Raw genomic sequence first — 13,222 nt, forward strand, 5'->3', positions numbered from 1 at the left:
ACTTGGGCGATTTGGGAGCTTTCAAAGATAGGATTTCAACATAGCATTGTGAGGTAAGTTAGTTCTACTTAATGTGAGTTTAATACTTGGGTTTTGGGTAGATTAACACACAAATATTTGTGAAAACTATGGGATTAGAGCAAGACCTAGGGTTTTGATAAAAGTTAGATTTAACCACGAAATTTGTTATGAAATGAATTAGAAACCATATATTATTGATCCTTAGGTTATAAATAACAACTTCCTTTGAAAAATTTCAGAATCGGGGTACGTGGGCCCGGGGTCGAATTTTAGGGAACTAGTGTTTAAGGTTGGACAATTGCTTAAATAGCTAGAATACGATCTTGTGAGCTTATATTGACTAGTTCCAACCTCATTTAACTAGTTTTGGATCGTCCGACTCCAAATTGAGGGGTTAAGCACATTCTTGGTATTGGAAGTACGCTTTGGAGTGAGGTAAGTCTCCTTTCTAACCTTGTAAGAGGGAATTGTCCCCGTAGGTGTAATAATTGAATAAATTGTCACTAAATGCGGGGGCTAAGTACGCACTAGATGACGAGAGTCCGTACATATCTACTACTATATTAATTGTCCGGGTAGTCTAGGGCCCGTATCATGCTATATTTGTGAATGTCTCTATATTTTCTTACTAATGTGATCACTTAGGATATGCTAGATACTTGGAAATGAATATAAGCGAATGTATTCACTTGTTGGATACTTGTATGAATTTGTTTGAAAATAAATGTTCCTTCATGTGTTTTTCTTGATATTAAATTGATATTTGTGGATCGGGCCGATCGCCTCGGTAGAAATAGATGCATCTATGGTTCGCGCCATTCGACTCTCTGGCAGTGCACAATTTATTTTCTGTTGGATCGGGCTGTCGACCTCGGCATAATGTACGCATGATATCTACGTGAAATCTTACCCATGACTTGTTCTGCTAAATATTTGAAATGTAAATGGCTAACTAAAAAATTGTTAAGAACATGACTTATTACCTCTTGCTACAAACTGTTGATTATTTGTGACTCCCATGCTTAGCATAACACTTTATTATATTATTTTACCTTAGTAAGTATCAAGTCGACCTCTCGTCTCTACTTATTCGAGATTAGACGGGATACTTACGGGGTACATATTGTTTATGTACTCATACTACACTTCTGTACTTAATTGTACAAGATCTGAGGCAGGTACATCTGGCTATCAGTCTGGTGTGCGCCCCTAATTCATAGTCCGAGACTTCCATGGTAAGCTGCCCCTTCCTGTGCTGTCCAGCAGCTTGATGGAATCTTTCTTTACTTTTGTTGTCTATTCTATTTCGGACAGTAGGATAGTTTTATTCTTTCGTACATTCTGCTAGTTGTCCACTACTTGTGACACCAGGTCTTGGTGCACACATTAGTAGACTTTTATTTTGGGGTTGTATGATTACTTTTGGCACATTACTATTCATTTCTAGTTTTAACCTTAACTTAAGGAATTGCTGCACTTATTTTTGGTGAAAGTAAAATGAGAACTTAATTATATTTCCGCATTGTCTTGCCTGATAATGGTGTTGGGAACCATCACGATCTATTAGGGAAATAGGTCGTGACAACATGGTATCAGAGCACTAGGTTCATGTGGGTCTCACAAATCATGGGCAAAGCTAATAGAGCCTTGCGGATCAGTACGGAGACGTCTGTACTTATCTTCGAGAGGCTATAGGGTGTTAGGAAAACTACTCTTTATTTATTTCCTATCGTGCAGTGGTTTGTATACTAAATTTCCCTCTTCTATTCTCTCACAGATGGTGAGGACACGCACAGCTAATATTCCAGACCCGGGAGGAGCTACTCCCCCTATTTTAAAGGCCGAGATAGAGGCAGGGGGAGGGCACCGGCCCGAGGTAGGGGACGAGCGCGTCCCAGAGTTATTCCAGCAGTACCACTAGCAGATCCTGTAGGAGATCCTATCATCAAGGAGCAGGGCGAGGTGCCCGCAGCTGATCCTACCCCGGCCGACTTTATGACAGTATCGGGCTTCCAAGAGGTCATGGCCCGTATGTTGTGGTTCATGGATTCCATGACTCAGGCTGGTTTATTTCCAGCGGATCCAGCTATATCACAGGCAGGAGGGGGAGCACAGACCCCTACTGCTCAGGCTCCTGGACACGCAGCTGTAGTGTATCAGACTCTGAGTGCACTACCCGCAGATAAGGCCCAGCTAGTTGCTGTAGTGGTGCCCCAGCCCAGACCAACTGCAGACGGTAATCCATAGAAGTTATTGGATAGATGGACTAGACTTCACCCTTTTATCTTTGGGGGTAAGCATCATGAGGATGCCCAGGACTTCATAGATAGATACAGGGACAGACTGCACAACATGAGGATATTGGAGTCGCATGGGGTTGACTTCACTACTTTTCAGCTTAAGGGTAAGGCCCCGTAGATGGTGGTAGTCCTATGTTCTTGGCAGGCCAGCAGGTTCTACTCCCATCACTTGGAGTCAGTTCACACAGTTATTCCTAGATAGGTATATTCCACCCTTTAAGAGGGAAGAGCTATGATATCAGTTCGAGCAGCTGGAGTAGGGTCAGATATTGGTGACCGACTATGAGGCGAGGTTTTTTGAGTTATCCCGCCATGCATTGATGATACTTCCTGCTGACGTAGAGAGGGTGCAAAGGTTCATTGCGGGGTTGCATTCTGGCATTAGGGCCAACATTGCCCGAGAGGTGGAGATGGGGACTCTTTATCAGCTAGTGGTAGAGATTGCTCGGAGGATTGAGGGCTACCGTCTAAGGGGTAGAGAGCAGATGTAGCAGGACAAGAGGGCTAGATTCTCCGGAGAGTTCAGAGGTGCCTCGGCTAGGGGTAGAGGTCAATTTGGGAGGGGTCAGCCTAGCAGGCTCCCTTATTCAGCACCACCACCTGCTCGGGGTGCTCCGGCGAGTCCCTATTTTAGTGTCATGCCAGAGAGTTCTTATTGCCTGCCAGTTATTCAGGGTTCCTTCGATGGGTATTCAGTCCTTAGGGTTCTTCTGATTCTTATTTCAGTGTTATGCCAGAGAGTTCATACCGTCCACCGGCTATTCAGGCTTCTTCCAGTGGGTCTACAAGCCATTAGGGTTAGCCATCAGGGCAGTAGGCCGCCGCACCGCGGGGTTGTTTTGAGTGCGGAGACCTTGGTCATATGAGGAGATATTGCCCCAGGCTTCGAGGCAAGGTAATGCAGTAGTGTCAACAGCCTATGATTTCAGCACTAGCTACCCCGCCACCTAGAGGTGGAGGGCAGACTGGTAGGGGCCGTCCTAAAAGTGGAGGCCAGATAGGGAGAGGTCAGCCAGCTACTGCTCAGTCAAGTGGAGGCCAGCCAGCCGGCGCTCCAGCCAAATTCTACGCCCTTCCGGCCAGGACAAATGCATTAGCCTCAGATGCTGTCGTCACAGGTATTATTTTTCATCGGCGGTAGAGATGCTTCAGTATTATTTGATCCAGGGTATACTTATTCATATGTATCATCTATATTTGCTCATTTCCTGGTTATTTCTCCTAAGCCTTTGGGCACTCTTGTTCATATGTCCACTCCCGTGGGCGATTCTGTAGTTGTAGATCGGATCTATCGGTCCTGTGTGGTCACCTTCTATGGTTTCGAAACTAGAGCGGATCTTCTGTTGCTTGACATGATTGACTTTGAGGTCATCCTGGGCATGGATTGGTTATCTCCATATCACGCCGTCCTAGATTGCCATGCCAAGACTATTACTTTAGCGATGACAGGGTCGCTAGGGTTGGAGTGGAAGGGGTTCCACGGTTGATACGTCTAGCTGGGTTATCTCTTTCCTGAAGGCTTGGCAAATGGTCGAGAAGGGGTGTTTGGCTTATTTGTCTTATGTTCGGGACACCATCGCAGAGTCTCCGATGATTGATTCAGTTCCAGTAGTTCGAGAGTTTGCCGATGTGTTTCCTTCTGATCTTCCTGGCATGCCACCAGATTGTAATATTGATTTTTGTATTGATTTTGCTCTAGGCACCCAGCCTATATCTATTCCACCGTACCGTATAGCTCCTAAAGAGTTGAAGGAGTTGAAGGAGCAACTTAAGGAATTATTAGCAAAGGGGTTTGTTAGGCCCAGTGTATCACCTTGGGGTGCACCAGTGTTATTTGTGAAGAAGAAGGATAGGACTATGAGGATGTGCATTGATTACCGTCAGTTCAGTAAAGTCACCATCAAGGACAAGTATTCGTTGCCTTGTATCGAATATTTGTTCGACCAGTTGCAGGGTGCTAGGGTGTTCTCTAAGATCGACTTGAGGCCAGGTTACCATCAGTTGAAGATTTGGGACTCGGATGTTCCGAAGACTGCATTCCAAGTTTCTGGTGATGTCCTTTGGCTTGACTAATGCCCCATCGGCATTTATGGACTTGGTGAATAGGGTGTTCAGACCTTATATTTATTTCTTTGTCATCGTCTTCATTTACGACATCTTGATATACTCACATAGCCTGGGAGAGCACGAGCAGCATTTGAGAGTAGTTCTTTAGACATTGCGAGAGTAGAAGCTATACGCTAAGCTCTCCAAGTGTGAGTTTTGGCTAGAGTCAGTGGCATTCTTGGGGAATGTTGTGTTAGGAGAGGGTATTAAGGTGGATCCCAAGAAGATTGAGGCAGTTCAGAGATGGCCACGTCCTACTTCCTGATCGAGATCAGGAGTTTCCTGGGGTTAGCAGGTTATTACAGACGATTTGTGCAGGGCTTTTCATCTATTGCATCACTCTGACTAGATTGACCCTGAAGGATGCTCCTTTCCATTGGTCCGATGATTGTGAGGCGAGCTTTCATAAGCTCAAGATAGCCTTGACTACAGCACTAGTTCTTGTGTTGCCTTCCGGTTCAAGGATGTATACGGTATATTGCGACGCTTTGCGCATTGGATTGGGATGTGTATTGATGTAGGAGGGGTGAGTTATTGCATATGCTTTGCGTCAGCTGAAGATCCATGAGAAGAATTATCATGTCAATGATCTGGAGTTGGCTGTGATTGTTCACGCTCTTAAGATATAGAGGCATTATCTGTATGGGGTATCACGTGAGGTTTATACTGATCATCGTAGCTTACAGCACTTGTTCAAGCAGAGGGATCTCAATTTGAGGCAGCGTAGATGGCTTGAGTTGCTGAAGGATTATGACATCACCATTATTTATCATCCGGGCAAGGCAAATGTAGTTGTGGATGCCTTAAGCAGGAAGGCAGAGAGTATGGGTAGCTTGGCGTTCATTCCAGTAGAGGAGAGGCTACTAGCTTTGGACATTCATTCCTTGGCTAACAGACTTGTGAGGTTGGACATTCTAGAGCCCAGTCGAGTTCTTGTGTGTGTGGTTGCTCAGTCTTCATTATTGGTGCAGATAAAGGCCCGGCAGTTCGATGATCCACATCTGGCGGTTCTCAGATAGATGGTGCTTCAGGGAGGTGCCAAAGAGGTTTGGCGAGGATGGTGTTTTGCGACTCCGGTGTTGTCTATGTGTTCGTAATATTGATAGTCTGAGGGAGAGGATTCTAGAGGAGGCACACAGTTTGCGGTATTCCATTCATCCGGGAGCTATGAAGATGTATCATGACTTGAGACAACATTATTGGTGGCGGAGGATGAAGAAAGACATAGTGGAGTATGTGGCTAGGTGTTTGAATTGCCAGCATGTCAAGTATGAACACTAGAGGCCGAGTGGCCTACTTCAGCAGATGCCTATACCTGAGTGGAAGTGGGACTGCATTACTATGGATTTTGTAGTTGGCTTTCCCCAGAACTTGCGGAAGTTTGATGCAGTGTGGATCATCATGGATAGGTTGACCAAGTCAGCACACTTTATACCGGATGTAACTACTTATACTTCGGAGAGACTGGCTCAGATTTACATTCGGGAGATAGTTCGGTTGCACAATGTGCTTGTTTCCATCATATAGGATAGAGTCCCTCAGTTCACTTCTCATTTCTAGAAAGTTGTTCAGGGTGAGTTGGGGACCCGCATGGAGCTTAGTACATCATTTCATCCACAGACCGACGGGCAGTCAGAGCGGATAGTTCAGATCTTGGAGGACATGCTTAGAGCATGTGTGATTGACTTTGGAGTATAGTGGGATCAGTTCTTGCCTTTGGCAGAGTTTGCTTACAACAACAGTTATCAGTCCAGCATTAAGATGGCTCCATTTGAGGCTTTATACAGTCGGCGGTGTCGTTCTCCTATCGGATGGTTTGAGCCGGGTGAGGCTAAGTTATACGGTACAAATTTGGTGCAAGGTGCCTTGGACAAGGTAAAGTTGATTTAGGAGAGGCATCGCACAACTCAGTCCAGATAGAAGAGTTACGCAGATCAGAAGGCGCGTGATGTATCATTCATGGTTGGCGAGAAGGTTCTCTTGAAAGTCTCGCCAATGAAGGGCATTATGAGATTTGGGAAGAAGGGCAAGTTGAGCCCAAGGTTTATTTGCCCCTTTGAGGTGTTGAGACGAGTTGGGGAGGTTGCTTACGAGCTTGCTTTACCCCCCAGCTTATCGGGAGTTCATCTGGTTTTTCATGTATCGATGCTTCGGAAGATTCATGCTGACTTGTCCCATGTATTAGACTTCAGTAATATTCAGCTAGATGAGAGTATGGGTTATGAGGAGGAGCCAATTGCCATTATTGATAGACAGGATCGCCAGTTGAGGTCCAAGAGGATTTCTGCAGTGAGGGTCCAGTGGGGGGCCAACCAGTCGAGGAGGCAACCTGAGAGTCCGAGGAGGACATGCGGAGCAGATATCCACATTTATTCAGCATCTCAGGTACTTTTCTATGTCCGTTCGAGTACGAACATTTGTTTAAGAGGTGGAGAATGTAACGACTCAACTGGTCGTTTTGCTTTTTAGAACCCCGTTCCCCTAAATAAAACTTCTCGTACTTTCTTTAACTAATTTACAACCTACGGGCAGAATTGGTTTGGGATTTGGAAGGAATTGGGTTGAAAAAAATGCCCATTTGATTCCTTAAGATTTTCTTAAAAGTTTAAGTTTGACTTTAGTCAACATTTTTAGCAAACGGACCTAGATTCGTGTTTTGACGGTCCCAGAGGGTCCGTAGGAAAATATGGGACATGGGCGTATGCCCGGAATCAAATTCCGAGGTCCCTAGCCCGAGTAACGAATTTTTAGTAGAAATTGTTAAATTGAAATTCTAAGGATTTAATGAAAAGGAATAATGCTTGATCATGCTGGTATCGGTCCCGTATGTTGGTTCCGGAACCCGGTATAGGTTCAATATAATATTTTAGTCTTGTTTGTGAAATTTGGTGAGAAATGGGACTGATTTGACGTGATACGGACGTCCGGTTGTAAAGATAGGAATTTGAATGTTCTTAAGGATTTCATGCGTTTTGTTGTTGAATACGTGGTATTAGGTGTTATTTCGGCGATTTGATCGCTCGAGCAAGTTTGTACAATGTTGTTGGACTTGTGTGGGTGTTCAGAGTGGAGCCCCGAGGGCTCGGGTGAGTTTCAGGCATGGGTTGGGGGTGAAAAACAGCCCAGTTTTCTGGTGTTTCTGTGAGGAATTGCAAGTCTCGCAAATGCGAGGAATTTTTTCGCAATTGCGACCTCGCATTTACGAGAAAACCATCGCAATTGCGATGAAGGTAGCAGGTGGGCAGCGCCGCATTTGCGACAATTGCATCGCAATTGCGAACCCTGCAAGGTCCGCATTTGCGACCCCAGGATCACATTTGTGATGAAAGCACGAAGGGAGCCAGTTCGCAATTGCGAAGATTTTGTGGCAATTGCGAGTTCGCATTTGCGAACCTGATTGCGACATCATAGACCTGGGCACAACTTTTAAAAACGGAACTTAAGCCATTTATTTCATTTTGTCTCTACACTTGGGCGATTTGGGAGCTTTCAAAGAGAGGATTTCAACATAGCATTGTGAGGTAAGTTAATTCTACTTAATGTGAGTTTAATACTTGGGTTTTGGGTAGATTAACACACAAAAATTTGTGAAAACTATGGGATTAGAGCAAGACCTAGGGTTTTGATCAAAGTTAGATTTAACCACAAAATTTGTTATGAAATGAATTAGAAACCATATATTATTTATCCTTAGGTTATAGAGAACAACTTTCTTCGAAAAATTTCGGAATCCAGGAACGTGGACCCGGGGTCGAATTTTAGGGAACTAGTGTTTAAGGTTGGAAAATTGCTTAAATAGCTAGAATACGATCTTGTGAGCTTATATTGACTAGTTACTACCTCATTTAACTAGTTTTGGATCCCAAATTGAGGGTTTGGGATCGTTCTTGGTATTAGAAGTACACTTTGGAGCGAGGTAAGTCTCCTTTCTAACCTTGTAAGAGGAAATTGTCCCAGTAGGTGTAATAATTGAATAATTTGCTACTAAATGCGGGGGCTACGTACGCATTAGGTGACGAGAGTCCGTGCGTATCTACTATTATGTTAATTGGCCGGGTAATCTATGTCCCGTATCATACTATATTTGTGAATGTCTCTATATTTTCTTACTAATGTGATCACTTAAGATATGCTAGAGACTTGGAAAGGAATATAAGCGAATGTATACACTTGTTGGATACTTTATGAATTTGTTTGAAAATAAATGTGCCTTCATGTGTTTTTCTTGATATTAGATTAATATTTGTGGATCGGGCCGATCGCGTCGGTAGAAATAGATGCATCTATGGTTCGCGCCATTCGACCCTCTGGCAGTGCACAGTTTATTTTCTGTTGGATCGGGCCGTCGACCTCGGCATAATATACGCATGATATCTACGTGAAATCTTACCCATGACTTGTTCTGCTAAATATTTGAAATGTAAATGGCTAACTGAAAAATTGTTAAGAACATGACTTATTACCTCTTGCTACAAACTGTTGATTATTTGTGACTCTCATGCTTAGCATAACACTTTATTATATTATTTGACCTTAGAAAGTATCAAGTCGACCTCTCGTCTGTACTTCTTAGAGATTAGACGGGATACTTATGGGGTACATATTGTTTATGTACTCATACTACACTTCTGTACTTAATTGTACATGATCTGAGGTAGGTACATCTAGCTATCAGTCTGGTGCGCGCCCCTGATTCATAGTCCGAGACTTCCACGGTGAGCTCCCCCTTCCTGTGCCATCCAGCAGCTTAATGGAGTCTTTCTTAACTTTTGTTGTCTATTCTGTTTCGGACAGTAGGATAGTTTTATTCTTTCGTACATTCTGCTAGTTGCCCACTACTTGTGACACCAGGTATTGGCACACACGTTAGCAGACTTTTATTTTGGTGTTGTGTGATAAGAGAGTGCCACCGATTCTCAAAGGTAAGTTCTATAAAGCGGTGGTTAGACCGATAATGATATATGGGGCTGAGTGTTGGCTTGTTAAGTACTCACATATCCATAAGATGAAAGTAGCATAAATAAGGATGTTAAGGTGGATGTGCGGGCACACTAGGATGGATAAGATTAGGAATGATGATATTCGGGAGAAGGTGCACGTAGCTCCAATTTATGACAAGATGCGGGAAGAAAGACTCAGATGGTTCGGGCATGTTCAGAGGAGAAGCCCAGATGCTCCGGTAAGGAGGTGTGAGCGGCTAGTTGTGGAGGGAATGAGAAGAGGTAGAGGACGGCCTAAGAAGTATTGGGGAGAGTTGATCAAACATGATATGGTAAGCCTTCAGATTTCCGAGGACATGACACTTGATAGGAAGTTCTGGAGGTCGAGCATTAAGGTTTTAGGTTAGGAGGTAGTTGAGTCTTGCCTTACTAATACCTCTGTGAGACTAGTTTGGTAGGGTTTTTGTCTAAGATAGCTAGTGTCAAGGTTGTATTTTCAGTGCAGGACCTATTTACTACCTATCGGTTTTGCTTTGCATTTTTCTTCCGGATTTCATGTTGTTCCTATTTTTCTTATGATTTTCTTATGATTTATGTGGTTATACTAACATTGTCTACCTTTGTCTTTTTGTTCTCTTGAGCCGAGGGTCTTTCGGAAACAGCCTCTTTATCCTTTCGAGGTAGGGGTAAGATCTACATACTCACTACCCTCCCCCGACCCTACTAGTGGGATTTCACTGGGTTGTTGTTATTGTTGTTGGAAAGATCTACTGTGTAGTAGCAGCCATTGATGAAGAAGCTTTTGAAGCATGTTTTTCGGGTATGGGAAATGGGTATGGTATGTGTATGGGTATGAGTATGAGTCTTTTTAATTAATTAGGGGCAAAATACATAGTTTACCCATCCACCTTGCACCCAAATCCATGTTACACACCTGTTGACCACGGGTTTAATTTTACACACCAAACCTTTCAAATATGTGTCAACTACACAAGTATAGAGACAATAGAGAAATCTCTCTTATGTTGTATTCAAGAAATAACAAGTATATATACAAGTACATAAAGCCTTAACTATGGAAAGAACCAACCCGTTCAAACAAATAACACCCAACAATCAGTGCACCACCTTCCCCACCACTGCACTGCCTTCTCAACCATTGCAACCCCTTCTTCTTTGTAAAGAAAACTCCACCACAGTTACCACGAAACTACTAGCTGCAACACCCAAATAGATGCACACAAACAACATATCCAGAAAACTTCACCTATCGGAATTTCGCCTGAAACTCCATCTCTGACCCTCCCCTTTCTTTCTGTCATTATTTTTTCGTTTCACAAAGCTAGATAATGATGAGCCAAAAGAAAATAACGAAAAAGGAAAACTTTAGATCTTTTGTTGGCACAATTAAATGAACCACAAAGGCCATTTTGTCAACAAAATTCCAAAATAAGAAATTGAAAACTTAAGTTCAAACAAAATGGTTGAATTGTTTAGGAGAAATTTCAAATCTTGAGCAACCAAAAGGAAAAGTAAAATGGGAGAAGGTTCTCGGGGAAGAAGACGAAATAGGGGGAGGGGAGATGAAACCGGGTAGGGAAAGGGGGTTGGGGAAGAAGACGAGAGGGGAAGGGGCATCTAGACAATATAAAGCAGTAGGGGAAGGGTTTTTTTGTGTAGAGGGAGAGGAGGAAGGGGACGACATAGATTGGGGAAGGGGGTTGGGCCGGGGAAGAAGACAAGAGAGAGGGGGGTTATGTTTCCCTTTTTATTTATTTGTTAATTGGTGTAAAAGGGAAAAAACTTAAAAGTTAGACACTTGGATTCTTTATAAAACTTGTGACATGAAAGTTTTATCATTTACGGGCTTGTTTTATGTGTGTAACACGCTGGTGACACATAGCTAAAGTAGTGTGTAACTGACACACATTTGAAAGATTTGGTGTGTAAAATTAAATTTGTGGTCAACAAGTATGTAATAGGGATTTGGGTGCAAGGTGGATGGGTAAACTAGGCGATATTTAAAATTGACCAACAGGACAACGACATGTGTCATTCCATTTAAATGAAGGATATATTTGAGCCCAAATTATAATATCAGGGCGAATATTTGGATTCAAAGTATAACGAGAGATATATTTAAATCTTTTCCAAAAGTACAGGGATATATTTGACCCTTTGCCGTAAAAATAACGTAACTATGCAGAGTAGCATTTGAGCATCAAACTAAAATAAAAGAAGTACGAAATAAATGTACTCACGTAACAAGCACATATAAATGTAAACAAATACATTCAAGAGGTTAATCTAACTTAATTACATTAACGTACTCCTGCTAATTGGATTCCAATTTTATTGATTGCAATATTACAAAATTTGCCGGTAACTTAAAACAATATTTTGCCAATAGTTTGAAAATAGCAACTGAGACTGCATTGAAAAGTTTTCTTTTACTTACTCCTGCTAATTGGATTCCAAATTCATTTAAAAGTTTCTTTTACTTTAATACATTAAATCTATCTTCCAACAGAAATAGTGAAATAACAATTATTATTGGTTTTTACTTATTTGATAATAAACGTAATTTTTTATTGGGTAGATTAGATGAGAAAGAGTCATAGGTGAGATGAATTTTATTATTAAAAATAGAATTTTAATGGGGTTAATATGTGTTTTTTTATTTTATGAATCAAAACACTTGGTCCAAATCCCGAGCCGTCCTCTCTCTCACCTTAGCGAGTCGGAGTAACTTCTTCTCCCCGCCTTTGTTCCCTGGTGCCTCATACAAACGAGCAAAAGCTGCCGTCTTTGCCTCCGTCACTGCCATTTTTGCCTCCTTCCTAGCAACCTTATATCTCGCAATGTTCGCTCTCTTCTCCTCCTCTCCAGTGCTCCCCACTAACCGCAGGTAAGCCACCTTCTTCGCTTCCACTTTACCTTGTACAACTGCATTCCACCACCAGTCTCCTTTGTGGCCACCGGTGCGGCCTGAAGATACCCCTAACACCTCTCTCGCCGCCTTCCTTATATAGTCCGCCGTTGTCGACCACATAGTGTTTGCGTCCCCACTACTTATCCAAGCTCCCGACGACGGCGGACTATATAAGGAAGGCGGCGAGAGAGGTGTTAGGGGTATCTTCAGGCCGCACCGGTGGCCACAAAGGAGACTGGTGGTGGAATGCAGTTGTACAAGGTAAAGTGGAAGCGAAGAAGGTGGCTTACCTGCGGTTAGTGGGGAGCACTGGAGAGGAGGAGAAGAGAGCGAACATTGCGAGATATAAGGTTGCTAGGAAGGAGGCAAAAATGGCAGTGACGGAGGCAAAGACGGCAGCTTTTGCTCGTTTGTATGAGGCACTAGGGAACAAAGGCGGGGAGAAGAAGTTACTCCGACTCGCTAAGGTGAGAGAGAGGACGGCTCGGGATTTGGACCAAGTGAGGTGCATAAAAGATGAGGACGGCAAAGTTTTGTTGGGGGATGACCAGATAAAGAGGAGATGACACACCTACTTTCATAAACTTCTAAATGAGGAAGGGGATCAGGATATTGTACTAGATGAATTGAGGAACGCCGAAAGCCCCCATGTACTAAGTGATTGTCGGGACATTGAGGTCGATGAGGTCATGGAGGCAATGCGTAAGATGAGAAGGGGCAGAGCCACCGGACCAGATGAAATTCCGGTTGAGCTTTGGAGGTGTGTGGGTAGAGCAGGCTTGGAATGGCTTACTAAGTTGCTTAATGTTATATCCAAGACTAATAGGATGCCCGAAGAGTGGAGATGGAGTACAATGGTCCCGTTGTATAAGAACAAAGGCGATATCCAGATCTGTAACAACTATAGGGGTATTAAATTACTA

This window comes from Nicotiana tabacum, chromosome 11, assembly GCF_000715075.1.
Source record: "Nicotiana tabacum cultivar K326 chromosome 11, ASM71507v2, whole genome shotgun sequence".
In the NCBI taxonomy this organism is placed as follows: domain Eukaryota; kingdom Viridiplantae; phylum Streptophyta; class Magnoliopsida; order Solanales; family Solanaceae; genus Nicotiana; species Nicotiana tabacum.